Source organism: Leopardus geoffroyi, chromosome E2, assembly GCF_018350155.1.
Source record: "Leopardus geoffroyi isolate Oge1 chromosome E2, O.geoffroyi_Oge1_pat1.0, whole genome shotgun sequence".
NCBI classification, from domain to species: domain Eukaryota; kingdom Metazoa; phylum Chordata; class Mammalia; order Carnivora; family Felidae; genus Leopardus; species Leopardus geoffroyi.
This window is the reverse complement of record NC_059335.1, coordinates 13,468,383-13,483,929: the sequence shown is the minus strand read 5'-3', so window position 1 is coordinate 13,483,929 and position 15,547 is coordinate 13,468,383. Positions and strand designations below refer to the sequence as shown.

The 15,547-nt window shown below is 50.2% G+C and overlaps 1 long non-coding RNA gene across 1 annotated transcript in view; it reads right to left on the bottom strand.

The window, feature by feature from the left end:
- Positions 1-2,018: 2,018 nt before the first annotated feature.
- Positions 2,019-15,547, bottom strand: part of LOC123578908 — an 89,156-nt gene continuing 75,627 nt past the window's right edge. Inside the window, exons 3-4 of the long non-coding RNA XR_006702560.1 lie at positions 5,980-6,112; positions 2,019-2,742 (exon numbers count right to left, since the gene is read on the bottom strand). This is a non-coding gene — a long non-coding RNA (uncharacterized LOC123578908). The remainder of the gene's footprint in view (positions 2,743-5,979; positions 6,113-15,547) is intronic.

Genomic DNA, 15,547 nt, shown 5'->3' with positions numbered 1-15,547 from the left:
GGGAGGGCAGCTCCCCTGGCCCAGAGAACCAGACTCACGGCTCCGACCTCAGACCACAGATGGCCTGCGACACTTAGCACGTTTCCTAAATGCACCAGCGGGAAGGGGACCGGAAGCAGACACTCTTCCTGTAGCTGATCAGGAGAGAGGAAGGACAACATGCCAGGCCTCCTATGGTGTGGCTCTGAACTGCCCCAGGTCTCTCCTCCCACAGCCCGTTAGCCTCAGCAAGCATACAGCTGAGCCCAAGATGAATGAGGGATTGGGGGCGCATGCCCCTTTTCCAGGGGGGAGGAGCTGCAAGGTCACAAAGGGTATGGGTGTATAATCCTACTACTGGGAGGGCAAGGACACTTAAGAAGGGTGATCCAGGGGCGCCTGGGTGGCTCAGTCACTTAAGTGTCCGACTTCAGCTCAGGTCATGGTCTCCTGGTCATGGGTTCAAGCCCTGCATCAGCTCCTGCGCTGAAAGCACTGAGCCTGCTTAAGATTTTCTGTCTCCCTCTCTCTCTGCCCTTCCCTTGTCACACACACACACACACACACACACTCTCTCTCTCTCAAAAATAAATAAACATTAAAAAAAAAAAAAAGAGTGATCCAGTCCTTCAGGGTCATGGACTTACAGTCATTTTCCCCAGTGCCAACAGGTAGGGTGGGGGCATCTTGTTCCTGCACGTCTAGCCTAAGCTGCCTGCTAGGTGTGGAACCATCCCCTCCCCAAGACTTAGGCACTAGGACTGCTTCTGGGTCGCCAGTCCATACCCCCCCACAATCCTCCAATGAAAGATTCCTCCCTGGGACCCAGATATCTGTCCCAGGAGCTTCACCCTGGGCAAATCTAAAGAGTTATTTGAAAGCTGGGGGTTCTGGCAGGAAATACACTTGTATTTGTCTCAAGTGGAAAAGCTCCCCACAGGCTCAAGGAAGAGTGTGGGTGCCCTCTAGTGGACTGTCCCTGCTAGAAGAAGAGCAAACAGACACGAACACACATTTCTCCAAAGACGACATACAGATGGCCAACAGGCACATGAAAAGATGTTCAACATCACTGACCATCAGGGAAATACAGATAAAAACCACAAGGTGATATCCCCTCACACCTGTCAGAATGGCTGAAGTCAACAACACAAGTGTTGGCGAGGATGTGGAGAAAAAGGAACCCTCATGCACAGTTGGTAGGAATGCAGACTGGTGCAGCCACTGTAGAAAACAACATGGAGGTTCCTCAAAAAATTAAAAATAGAACTGCAGGGGCGCCTGGGTGGCGCAGTCGGTTAAGCGTCCGACTTCAGCCAGGTCACGATCTCGCGGTCCGTGAGTTCGAGCCCCGCGTCAGGCTCTGGGCTGATGGCTCAGAGCCTGGAGCCTGTTTCCGATTCTGTGTCTCCCTCTCTCTCTGCCCCTCCCCCGTTCATGCTCTGTCTCTCTCTGTCCCAAAAATAAAATAAACGTTGAAAAAAAAAATTAAAAGAAAAAAATAGAACTGCAATGTGATCCAGTAATTCCACTACTGGGTATTTACCCAAAGAATACAAAAACGTGAACTTGAAGGAATCTATGTACTCCCATGTTTATTGCAGCATTATTTACGATAGCCAAATTGTGGAAGTATCTCAAATGTCTATCAGCAAATGAATGGATAAAGAAAACGTGGTCAATGTATACAGTGAAATATTAATCAGTCACAGAAAGGAATGAAATCATGCCATTTGCAACAACATGGATGGATATAGAGAATATTGTGCTAAGCCAAATAAGCCAGTCGGAGAAAGACAAATAACCATATGATTTCATTCATATGTGGAATTTAAGAAACGAAACAAACAAGCAAAGAGGGGAAAAAAGAGGCAAACCAAAAAAGCCCAGATTCCTAACTATAGAGAACAAACTGATGGTTACCAGAGGCGAGGTGGGTGGGGGGATGGATGAAACAGGTGGAGGGGATCGAGAGTACACTTATCATGATGAGCACTGAGTGATATATGGAACTGCTGAATCACTGTATTGTACACCTGAAACTAATACAACAGTGTATGTTAACTGCATTGGAATTACAATTAAAAAATAACAAAAAAGAGCCAGACGAGTTGAGGGATTAGGGCTGACCTTGAACCAAAGGCACGTTCAGGTTCACAAGGACTGGCAGTGAAGCTGCAGGAGGAGGGGGGCTGGCTAGAGGGGCAGAGTCTGGAGAGACGGGGAAGAGCAGAGTGAGGGGAAGCCTCCTGGGAAGGCTGGGTGATGGGCACACAGAAGGGCTCTGTCTCCTCATCCCTGATGAGGCCTAGTATCTCCTGTTGGGGGCCATCTAATATACCATAGGATAATTAGCACCATGCCAGCCTCCACCCACCAGATGCCAGGAGAACTCTCCACCCCTGGTGTAAAGAGATTTTCTGGAGACAATGCTGCGTGTCCTAGAGGAAGGGGAGAGGTGCTGGTAAGATCCCTCCTCCTTGAGAACAAGTGACCTACACTAACCTCTAGTGTTAACTAACCAAATGAAACCCTGGGCCTCTTGGAGTGTGCAAATAAGAGAGAAAATAAACAGGCATAATTAATGTCATGAAAAACTGCTTTTAATTAATCAAAAGTTGATTTGACAGCAGATGGCATATTTAGCGGTGATTATCTTGGCTGCCTGTGGCTCAGTAGCTCGAAGACTGGTTTTGCCAAGGGTGTGACCACAAATCAGAAGGACACCACTGGTCTATACTGCCAGGTTAGCTGAGGGAAATTCTGTAGACATTGGGATGCACAAACATACAAATCTGTATGTAATGTCACTAGACATGTCCTCTGATGTCGTCACTGTCTTGAGAGGCATCTTAGCCATGAATGTAAAGACATACTATCATTTGGAAGAAATTATCTTATTGAGAAGAAAATTATATCATAAGAGCATCTCCTTATCCTCAGAATCATATACCTCAGCATCATTCCTTAAGGATAAATCTATACCCCAAAAAACAGACTTAGTCAGGGACTGGCCAGTGTTAGGGTCTGGTTCCCAGCACCTGTGGGCTGACAGCACCTTCCCCTCTAGCCTTGGGCCCCTGCCTGAACCACAGGAGCCTCTGATGCTCTGGTACTAAGGGGAGGGGCCTTTAAGTGTCCTCACTATTCCCCGTCCGTATCTAGACTCTACACAGAACCTGTTGTCCACTTTTGGATGTGATACTTAAATTACTGACCTCCATTTTCATCCTTCATCCATCCCAACATTGTGACAGGCCCAGGAGGTGCCTTCTGCTTGTGATTTTGAGGGAAAAGTTCTCAGAAACATTTGCTTTCACCCACCTTGAACAGACCTCCATCATGAGTGCCATTATCATTACCAGCAGCATTTGGACACCTTCCCCCCCCCCCGCTCCCCCCCCCCCAGTAGTCAGATGCCTTCCAACCCTTAGGGGAAAATGTGACTCCCTCCAAAAGAATGACTAGTAGAAATGCACAAGAATGGGCCGCCTGGGTGGCTCAGTCGGTTAAGCGTCCGACTTCAGCTCAGATAATGATCTCACGGTTCATGGGTTCAAGCCCTGCATCGCGCTCTGTGCTGACAGCTCAGAGCCTGGAGCCTGTTTCAGATTCTGTGTGTGTCTCTCTCTCTGCCCCTCCCCCACTCACGCTCTGTCTCCCTCTGTCTCAAAAATAAATAAGCATTAAAAAAAAAAAAAAAGAAATGCACAAGGAGACGGTACATGAGTGTCCACAGGGAAGATTCTATGTGAATTCATGAAAGCTTAAAATCCTAGGAGCGTCCACATGAAATCAACATTGCCATGCTAAAACCTGAATCTTGGTTGGTTTTCACCATTTCCTTAAGAGCCAAACTGCAAAATGTGACATTAATAACAAACTAGAAGAATAAAACATTTGTCACAGTTACTGATAAAACTAAGTTATTCGTCCTAAAGAGAAGGTTCCAGGGGAGTATCCTCACTTTTACCAGGTAGCTCGCTATCTATATTTTTCATAACCTAGTAGAATTATCCTTTCTTCCCTAAAAGCTTAAAGAGAAGACAGGCAGCCCCTGACCCCTCTCCCAGAGCCAATCACCTGCAGCCAACCATGAGAAGAGCTGAGGCCTGAGCTTCGCTGGTTCTCAAGACAGTGCGGGGTGTTCAACCGGCTGCTGCAGGCACAGGACGTCCGCGTGTGCACGGGCACCGGCCTGGAGCAACCTGAGCACCATCCCACATCCCCGATGTCAGTTGTCACCAAACCCTGCACACCTCACCCTGGCTGCATCCTGGAACATGAGGGAACTTCTGGAAGCCCGATCCTTGCTTGAAGGCACTCCCCAACACCCGCTCCTCCAGGGCTGCTGCCTGTGTGCCCCAAACCCCACAACACCCCACGCTCAGGGCCGCACGGAGTCCAGTGCACCCATGATGAGCACGATCCCATGCAGATTCCACCACCACCCACCAAGACACTGCTGGACTGGGACCAGCCACTACCTACACGTGGTGGTAGGAAAGGTTTGGGGGCGCTTTCCCACAAGAGAACTGGGACCCAGTACCCGGCCCACCTCTCCAACACTTGGGGGAGACAGATGAGGTACAAGCTTTGGTCTGCTGGGCACTGGAAAGCGGTGTGGGGCTGGTGGACCTCAAGATTGCCCCTCAGCACAGAGGGGGGCCCTTCCACTACCCCTGGCCCTGCAAGGCTCCCAGCATTGGAGGACCACCCAGAGAGTCAGTGTAGAGGCCAGGCTCTGAGAAAGGGAGCCGGGGGGTTGATAAGGCTCTTCTGAGAGAGCCAGGGCACTGAGGGCAGAAGGGGGAGACAGGACAAGATTAAAGCCCTGATGAGAACTGACATGGTCCCTTCCTTGTACCCAGGCTGGAAGTCCACAGAAGCGTCTACTTCCATCTGGGAGGGTGAGAGGGAGCCTGATATCCAGCTGTCCCTGTGCCCACTGCCTGGGGCAGGTATAGCATCAGCCCAGGACCCAAATCTTTATGTGTAGGAGGGACTCCAGCTCCAGGAACTCAGTCCTTACCTGCCTTACTTCAGCAGGGCCCATTTTCTGCTGAGGACACCCACCTGCTGCCCCCCCCTCCCCGCCCCCCACCATCTACTACCCAAGAGCTGGAGCCCTCTAGGCACCTTAGGAAACTCAAGTCCCAGCTGCTTCTACTCTGCTGGGATGTGTATCTCATTGACACAGGTCCTGACCCTACCAGGCCTCCTCCACCAGCTCCCACTGACAGGGCTGCCAAGCTTCCGGACCCCTGTCTTTCTCCTGTGGAGCCCACCAAGCAACGGATTTTGTTTGGAGTGATGAGATCCCAGTTCCCCACCCTCCTGCAGACACTCTGCTCCCCCCATATTGAATCCACTCTGGGTCCCTGCCAAAGCAGACTGGGGGCCCTGTAATCCCAATCCACTGACAGCTGCAGGCCTCCCAGCCCTGCCCTCCCTGCCCCTCTCAACACCTCAGCCCCCACCTTTGCCAACCCCAAGGGCATCACACTCATAAGAAGTGGCCTGTGTCTGTCAACCCAACCCCATCAAATCTCAGCTGCCTCAGTCTCTGTGAATCGAGCACCCCCAGATTTCTGGCTCGGCTATCAAGGCAATAGTGGTTGCCATGGGTGCTCCTGTTCAACCCTCTCTTCCAAAAGCTGGAGGCCCAAAGCCTCCGTGGGGATGAGGAGGCGGCCAGGCAGGATCCTTTGGGACGTGAAGCGTCATACACTCCACCCTGGAAGGACACTGCTCTTGTCAAAACCCTGTCCTCCTGATGCCAAACCACTCCTTCCTGACTTCTCCCCCAGAAGCAGACTTACCAGGAAGATATGCTTCCTCCCCCACTCCCTCATTCACCTGATTTGTATATGTGGATTTGTTCTTCTATAAAACGTTAAGAGGCTACTTTACTATCATAGAGATTGCCATATTCTTTCTGTCAAAACTCATGGTAAAATTTTTGTCTGCAGAAGGATTTTCAACTTTGGAACTACTCACATTTTGGACCAGATAATTCTTTGTTGTAGGGGATTGTCCTGTTTACTGCTGGACCCTGGCCACTATCCAGTGGTTACCAATAGTTCGTCCACAGATCCAACAACCAAAATACTTTCAGAGATGTCAAATATCTCTAGGAGGAAAAATTAATACAGTTGGGCAACAGTGAACTAGGCATAAATATTTTTTAAGGCTACATCTAAAAGAAGATAATGGCAAATGAAGAAAATCAGACACAGACCTTAAATGTAGCACAATGCCAGTGAAATAAATACAAAATAATATCTCAGGCATAATGAAGGAGACCAGAAATCAGGTGAGAGGTCCTTTGTATACTTTGCACGTTCTATTCTTTTCATTCAAAGCATCTTTAAACACTGTTCAAACACAAATCTCATGGGTTTCCCTACTTAGAGAGTCAGAAAACACAGCTGTAAACAAATCAAAGCCAATTCTCTCATGAGGCTCCATTTGTAGATATGTGGAGGGGCACCTGGGTGGTTCAGTCGGTTAAGCGTCCGACTTCGGTTCAGGTCATGATCTCACGGTTCATAAGTTCGAGCCCTGCGACGGGTTCTGTGCCGACAGCTAGCTCAGAGCCTGGAGCCTTTCTTCGGATTCTGTGTCTCCCCCTCTCTCTGTCCCTCCCCTGGTCTCCCTCTCTCTCTGTCTCTTAAAAATAAATAAAACATAAAAAAATAAATATGTGGATATATAAGATAAACAAGTAAATAAATACATACTATGCCAGTGGAGGATATTGGCTACCAAGAAAAATAAAATCAACAAGAAACAACAGGTGTTGGTGAGGATGTGGAAAAAAAGAAACCCTCATGCCCTGCTGGTGGGAATGCAAACTGGTGCAGCCACCATGGAAAACAGTATGGACGTTCCTCAAAAAGTTAAAAATAGAACTACAATAGGATCCAGTCACTGGACAACTGGGTATTCCCCCCAAAATACAAAAACACTAATTCAAAGGGATACATGAGCCCCTGTGTTTATAGCAGCATTATCTACAGTAGCCTAATTATGGAAGCAGCCCAAGTGCCCACCAGTAGATGAATGGATAAAGAAGATGTGGTATGTATGCATACATATAAATTTACAATGGAACAGTACTCAGCCATAAAAAAGAATGAAATAATTCCATTTGCAATGACATGGATGGAGCTAGAAAGTATAATGTTAAGCTAAATAAATCACAGAAAGACAAATAGTATATGATTTCACTCATGTGTAGGATTTAAGAAACAAAGCAAATGAGAAAAGGAAAAGAGACAGAGACATAAATCAAGAGACAGACTCTCAGCTAGAGAAAACAAACTGACGGTTGCCACAAGGAGGGGTGGGGGGGATGGATGAAATAGGTGAAGGGGATCAAGAGTACACTTATCATGATGAGCCCTGAGTAATGTAAAGAATTGATAAATCACTATATTGTACACCTGAAACTAATATAACACTGTATGTTAACTATAGTGGAATTTGGGGCGCCTGGGTGGCGCAGTCGGTTAAGCGTCCGACTTCAGCCAGGTCACGATCTCGCGGTCCGTGAGTTTGAGCCCCGCGTCAGGCTCCGGGCTGATGGCTCAGAGCCTGAAGCCTGTTTCCGATTGTGTGTCTCCCTCTCTCTCTGCCCCTCCCCCGTTCATGCTCTGTCTCTCTCTGTCCCAAAAATAAATAAACGTTGAAAAAAATTAAAATAACTATAGTGGAATTAAAAATATTTTAATTAAAATAAAAACACACATCTTAAGGCAAAAGAAAGAAAGAGAAGAGAAGAGAAGAGAAAAGAAAAGAAAAGAAAAGAAAAGAAAAGAAAAGAAAAGAAAAGAAAAGAAAAGAAAAGAAAAGAAAAGAAATAAAGTCAACTGATTCAGTTCTCCTGGAGCTATTGGCATTTGGTCAAGGAAGTCCTTGTTATGTCAGACAGTCCTGAGCCTCTTACTGCATTATTACCTCTTGTCCCCACACTCTAATTTCCAGAAGGCCTGTCAAGTCATTTATGGAACCAAAATACTGTCCCCAACCCACATTTCCAAATGCTCTGAGTGCCATCCCCAGTTGAGAAAACCTTCTAAATCTTTAACAGGTCTGTGAATAAAGAGGGGTCTTCCCTGCATTTGTTCTTTTTCTTCTGCTCATGGGGATTTTCTCTTAGCAAGAATTCACCTGAAACTCCAGGCCTATTCTTTTCTTGGGCACACAGGGAAAATATTATGTCTAAATTATCCCAGCTCCCACCCCCCCCCATCCCTATCTCCTGGGAGCGAGTTGTGGTGGTGGGATACAGTAGGGGGTAATATCAACAGGAAAAGATGAGATTCACAAGAGACCCTACCCACCCAGCCAAGAGAGCGCTTGGCTGTCCTCACATGGCCCTGGGGACCATGGGACCATGGACAGCTCCCAGCCTTTTTCCCTTTGCAAACTCCAGTAGGGACACAGGAAAACAGAAAACGGGGCCAGCTGATGTCCACACAAATATGAGCAAAGAAGGAGACACATCGTGGGTGTGTCTTCTCTCAGCCCCCTCTCCCAGTGTCTTCAGCCCTCCAGTCCAGGCTCTGATGGAAAGACCCAGAAAACACACCAACTCTTCAGAAAAGCCTCCATCTTGTCTCACCCTGCCCTTGTGACCTGCTCCTTGTAATCCCATCTGCACACATACTGCCCCTCATAATTCTTGCTCCTGCCTCCATGTATTCGCTCAAACAGTCCCTGCCCGGGGTGCCCTCTCCCCCTTTCTTTATGAATCTGCTCCTTCCCCTTCTCTATAGCCAATCTCATTGGCCATCTTGCCATAAGGTCACCCCAACCTCTACAGGTGGACACAATAAACCCCCTCTGAATTCTCACCTCTAACTCTGTTCCTTTGTGCTGTGATAACACAGTCAGGTGCAGTTACCTACGTTCACATCCTATGTCCTACAGATCCCCAATTTCCCAAGAGAGAGACAGGGCGAGCCTACTTTCTTAATGGCCCCATCACAGGAAAATGGCTATCGTGTTCAGAGAATGAATAAGGGAAAGAAGGGTAGACAAACGGGGGGACACCTGCTTCTGCTCTCACAAAATCACTATGGGCATGCACAGCAGATGAAGAAATGGACACCCACATGCATTCCCAGTCGTGGATTGGTGCCAGTTTTATATAAGGTAATGTGTAGGTTTGTTTCCTAAGTTTTTCGCTTGTTTTGAGACAAAATACATATAACCTAAACTTTGCCATTTTAATCATTTTAAAGTGTGGGGCCAGGGGAATGTGGGCCATCCAGTTCTACCAGAGTTCTACTGTGCTGCACAATAGACCCAGGGTGGCTGGAGTCCTGTACTGATTGTCCCTGCAGGAGAGGGGTGAGAGCCCATCTCTGCCCAGGGCTCAACGTCCAGAGCAGTGATCTGAACCCTAGTCAGATGCCTGGTCCTAAGCCTGACACAGAGTACAGAATCCCTCATGTCCACCACAGGGCAGCATCAGGACAGGCACAAAATGTGGCTCTCTCTCTCTCTGTCCCTGTCTCTCTCTCTCTCTCTCTCTCTCTCTCTCTCTCTCTCACACACACACACACACACACACACACACACACACACACACGAACCACATGTCCTCAAGTACCCTTGTGCATGGAGTCAAGGAGTCAGGGTGATTTGGGGAGGAGAGTGACCACCATTCCTAGACAAAACAATAGACGTGCCTTTGGTAGAAAGATGACCCTGAGCCCAGGAGAAATGACATCATGTCCCAGGTGTACCTCCCAGGGAGAGCTATGCTGAGGAGTCATGCATCCTGCCTGAATGAAGTAAAGGCGAGTCTCCTATTAGTGAAAACACTGTATATTTCATTCTCCCTGTTCTTCCCCCACAGATGGGCCCACCCCAGGAGCCTCAGCACTTTATTCCTGATGGGGCCATCATGGGCATCGTGACTGGGGCCCAGGGTGAGCTGACTCTGAACTGGAACCCCTGGATATCTTCTGCATCAAGAAACCAGTGGGGGTAATGGAGCCCTTCAGATCATGTTCCTCCTTTGCTTAGGGGGAGACAGAGGGCTTCCCTCATCTACAGATGAGTCTCCCTTCTCCTCCTCATCCCTCATCCACCATTCTGACATTTTCCTGCCCTCAGCTAAAGAGGATGACTTTTCAAAAAGTCTTTGGCCAAAGCAACCCCAGACACCCAGAACTTCCCTTAACTCTGGGGATAAGGGCTCCAAGGACACCCATGTCCTCTATCACTTACCTCCCTGCACTGGCTCCTCTCTCACCTGGGTGTGAGTTCCCTTCAAATCAAAAGCCTCAGCACCCAGTACCTCATGCTCATGCCAAGGCATAGGACACTCCCAAGGAACACAGACACCCTAAGAGAGGACACCCTCCAGACTGACCATGTCTCGCCTGACCAGAGGGCCCATATCCCTGGGTATTTCCTCACCTGGCTCACTCCCCTCAGCTCCCTGGGAGAATATGAGACTCCATGTGGAATATTTTCGCCCTCACCTGGGGTTCCATGGGCTGGGACACCTCTCTGAATAAAAATACCTCCAAATACTCCCCCGCTCAGCTCACCAGGTCACTGTTAAGTTTTACATCTGTATCTGTTCACCTTGACAGACCCATGAGGTCTCTGCATCAGAGAATAGCCCTGAGACTCAGAGAAAGAGGAAAGATCCAAAGACTAAGGGAAATTGGAATGTGGTATGGACTTATTTAAGACCTACTCATCCACCCTGGGAGAGTCCAGAGGACACACCTTTCCCTTTCATGACTGAGGTGTGAGCTTATAAGGGAGCCCCAGCACACTTAAAGAGCTCTGTGATTGTTCTCCTCTGTAGGTCAGAGGGAGCTGCTGCCAGTGAACTGGGAAACGTAAATGCAAGGAGGGAGATTGGATCCCAAGGAGGTAGGGCCAAGAGGCCATATTAATCACTGAAAGTGACTTGGGCCACAGTCATCACGAAGGATAACAGACTCAAAGCAGCAATCAGAATAGTCTCATTCACAGAGACCAATGACATTGGCTAGTTGATCATGGTGTTCCTAGAAATGAAACAGATGGAAAGCCTACTGAATTCTTACTTGGCCTATATAAGCGGGAGAGTTCTAGAAAGTCCATCTTGAATCACAGCAACTGAGTGTTATGGCCCCTCAATTAATTCCCAGACTTGAGCCAATTTAAAGAGCCAGAACCCCTTGAATAAAGGAGAAGCTGGGTCCCCTTGAGGAAGGACCCAGTATGCTGCCAAAAATTTATACACTGAACCTTTCTCCCACCCTTCCCCAGAGGGACCTGTGGCCTTTTACCAGGATGACTGTGCACTGGGGAAAAGGAAATAGTCAGCTCTTTGGGGCATTACTAGACATGGTCTCTAAACTGAGGACCCAATGTCACAGTGGCCCAGCACCAATCAGAGGAGGGGCTTATGGAGCTCAAGTGGTCAATGGAGTTCAGCACAGGTTCATCTCACAGTGAGCCTGGCGGGGGGGGGGGGGGGTGTCCCTGAACCAATCCTATTGTTTATTTCCCATGTTTGGCATAATTAAACTAGTCATACTCAACAGCTGGCAGAATCCCCACATTGGTTCCCTGCCCTGTGGAGTGAGGGCTGCTACAGTGGGGAAGGCCAAGTGGAAGGCACTCGAACTGCCTCTACTTAGGAAAACAGTAAACCAAAAGCAATACCACATTTTCCTGGAGGGACTGCAGGGGTTAGTGCAGCATCAAGGACTTGAAGGATGCAGGGACCTTGGAGAGTGACAGTGGATGATCATAAGCTTAAGCCGGTGGTGACTCCAAGTGCAGCTGCTGTGCCAGATGTGGTTTCCCTGCTTGAGCTGATTACTGCCTACCATGGTACCTGCTTTGAAGCTCTCCCTCTGGCAAATACTTCTTTCTCCATACCTGTCAGCAACGACCTACCAGAATCAGTTTGCTTTCAGCTGGCAAGACCAGCAAGGCACCTTCACTGTCCTAGCCCAGGAGTACATCAACTCTCCAGCCCTGTGTCCTAATTTAGTTCACAGGGATCTTGGTGGCCTTTCCCTCTCACAAGACATCATTCTGGCCTGTTGCATCGATGACATTATGCTGACTGAACCTAGTGAACAGGAAGTAGCAACGACTCTAGACTTACTAGTAAGACATTTATGTGTCAGAACGTGGAAAATAAATCAAACAAAAATTCAGGGGACTTCTCCCTCAGGGAAATTTCTAGGGATCCAGAGGTGAGTGGCGTATCAATCTACCTCTTCTAAGGTGAAGGATAAGTTGTTGGATCCCATCCCTCCTACAACCCTGCTCCTCCTTCATCTGTCCACGGATCCAACTCCCAGCATTCCAGCCATACACACCGCTGCCACCCAAGGCCACACACAGTTTAACTTACTGGAGACAATATGCACTGATACACATCCTGTGAAATCTGAGTTTGGTGACATTTCACTGAGGGAAGAGGCACGGACAATGTACTTAGAGCAACAGATATTGGGACTCGCAGAGCTGTAATATGATGGAGTATTAACATGATATGTGATCCATGTAAAATGTCTACAGATTGATGATGAATAAACATGCAGAGCGGCTGAGCACGGTGACTCTGCCTTCTACACTTCCCTCCTTGTCCACCAGAGGACAGCAGAGATACTCCGCAGCCTGGCGCCTTGCGGGGGGGGGGGGGGGGGGGGGGGGGGGGGGGAGGCGCTGCTGATCCCCCTTGGCGCGCCCACTCCCCAGCAGGGTCTGACCCTCCCCAGCCTCACTCAGTCACAGTCCTCCTCGCTCTCCAGGCTCCCCACACTGACCTCCGTCAGCCCCTCCGGCCAGTCGGGTGTCTGCCCGCTGAGACAGGTCCCTCTGTAGGCAGTTTAGCCCTCCACACCCTCTGTCCTTCGAGGGGCAAAGGCCCACTCACACTTCTGGTCCCAGCCAAAAGATTACTTTGTCAGGGGTGCTCCATGTGACAGCCCCTCCCCGACCAGCTGAGACCTGTTACATGCTCCTGTCACACCAGACACTTTCCCTTCATGGACCCTTTCTCTATTTTATTTTATTTTATTTTTTTAATTTTTTTTAACATTTACTTATTTTTGAGACAGAGAGAGACAAAGCATGAACAGGGGAGGGTCAGAGAGAGGGAGACACAGAATCTGAAACAGGCTCCAGGCTCTGAGCTGTCAGCACAGAGCCCAACGCGGGGCTCGAACTCACGGACTGCAAGATCATGACCTGGGCCGGAGTCGGCCACTTAACCGACTGAGCCACTCAGGCACCCCCTTTCTCTATTTTATATGTTATGTTATGTTATGTTATGTTATGTTATGTTATGTTAGAAAGAAAATGGGTAAGGGGCAGAGGTGGGAGAGAGAGAGAGAATGAGAGAGAGAGAGAGAGAGAGAGAGAGAGAGAGAGAGAGAGAGAGAGAGAATCCTAAGCAGGCTCCACACTCAGCAGGCAGCCGACAAGAGGCTCAATCTCACCGCAGAGAGATCATGACCTGAGCCCAAATCAAGAGTCGGACATTAAATCAACTGAGCGACAGAGGCTCCCCACCTTCCCTCCATTTTAAGTGTGTCCTCAAAGCCATGATTTTCTCTGAGTGCCTGTGGCCCTGTTTCAGGATCTGTGTCTGTCCTGTTTTCTTTGGAGTCCCCAGGACCCAGCCCCGTGCCCCGTGCCTGACCCTGTGCAGGATGGGACAGGAGAACCCAGGGTCTACATTTGTTTCCATCTCAGAGGGGCTGAGGGTCTCCTCCCCTGTAACAGAGGAAGCCCTGGGAACCCTCAGCTGAGTCTCCAGGTGGGCTCTGTGGGGAGGCCTAGAGCAAAAGCAGGGACACAGATGACACGGATGCATTCCCCCCCCTCCCGCCCCGTGCTGTGATGAGGAAACAGGGCATTGTGGTGTCCAGCCCCCTCCCCCCAAGCCAGTGCCTCTTCCAAAGTCTCAAGAGACTCTACTAGGTCATTCCTTGAAACCTCAAGGACAGAGAGTTCCTCCTAAGGGAGCACATCTCTCTGGGTGGACAATTCTCCTGACTCAGGATCTGGAATCTTCTGGACGGTGCCTGTCCACTCCCTGGGCTCACCCTACCCTGAAATGGAGTCAGGCAACCCAGGACCCACAGGGACCAGGACCCAGGCTGCCCAGGGCTCAGGGCCCACGCATCCTTTGGAGCCCGGTCAGGATCCCTGACCCAGCATTGCCTCCAGGGGGCAACATAGGGACACGCAAGGCAACACACAGGGAATTAAAATGCGAAGCTGGCTTTGTTTGCCTAAGGAGGTAGAGGAGCCTGATTTCCGTCTCTTTCTCCAAGAGACCCTTCTGAGTCCCTCCCATGTGGCTGTTCTGTCCTGCCCACTCCTTCTAGGGGCCGAGGAGCACCCTGATCTGTCAGGGGTCCCTGTGCAGCCCCCACTCCTTGCCTGGCACCAGCCACGGGGGAGGCAGGGTGACCACAGGAAAGTCCCCCTGGCAGAGGACACGGGCTGCCCAGGACGCTCAGGAGCACACGGTCAGCCTCTCGGCCCCAGTGCAGCCAGCAGACACGTAGAGGAAGGGTCTCCTTACGATCTTCCCTCGAGGATCAGGGAACCTCCCGCCACCGGACCTCCCCCCACCTCTTCTCTTCCCAGGACACACAGGAAACCACCTGCACACCTGGAACCTGAGCTCCTGAGACGCTTGGTCCCGGGTGTCGGTCCCTGGAAGCAGAGGCCGGGCTGGGGACACCCAGGGATGGAGAGTGGGTCCCTCACCAGTCATCACCCTGCTTGCCCTCTTCTCACCCTCAGAGCATTACTGTGACCTTGCTGCCAGGAGTCAATGCAACTTCCCCAGAGCATTTGAGAACACTGGGGGGACCCGGTGCCCCGCTGGGCTTCTCTGATACAGATGGAAAGAATCCCCTGGGTTTGGGGCCTCTGGGGCTCTGTGTGCGGTGCTGACAGACTGGAGGCCAGGACTCAGCAGAGGCCAACTCGGAGTAGGGAGGAGGCTCGTCCTCTGAGAGAACCAGGTCCCCGTCAGCCTGGCTTTTCAAAGTGTGCCTGGCCCAGGACAACCAGCCTCACCTGAGAGCTTGTCAGATGCGGACTCTCAGGTCCACACCACACTGCTGAGTCAGAATCTGCATTTTACAGGATCTGCAGACCCTCTGTGGGTGCAGGAAAGAAGGAGGTGGCCCCACTCCCACATCCTGGGGTCTCAGCCTGGCTGGCCATCTGCTGAAGCAGCATTTCTAGGGGTCACCAGGGCATTCGCGATCTTTAGAAAGTTCCACAGGTGATTCCGATGCCCGGTGGGGGTAACATCCCTGTGAGGAGAGTTCCTGGGGTAGCTCCTCGGGCTCCTGCTCTGAAGAGAAAAGCCACATGGGGAGGAGAGGGGGTTGCAGGGGGCTGACTGTGCGCCCCGACCCTGAGCTGTGGGGAGCGCCCAGGACACCAATGCCACAGGCTTGTGCTTGTCCACACAAGGGCATTGTGTGCGCACTCGCATATGGTGGGAAATCCCAGCTGAAGAGGGAGAGGCCTCAGCAGTTCGCAGGGAACCCAAACGTAGACG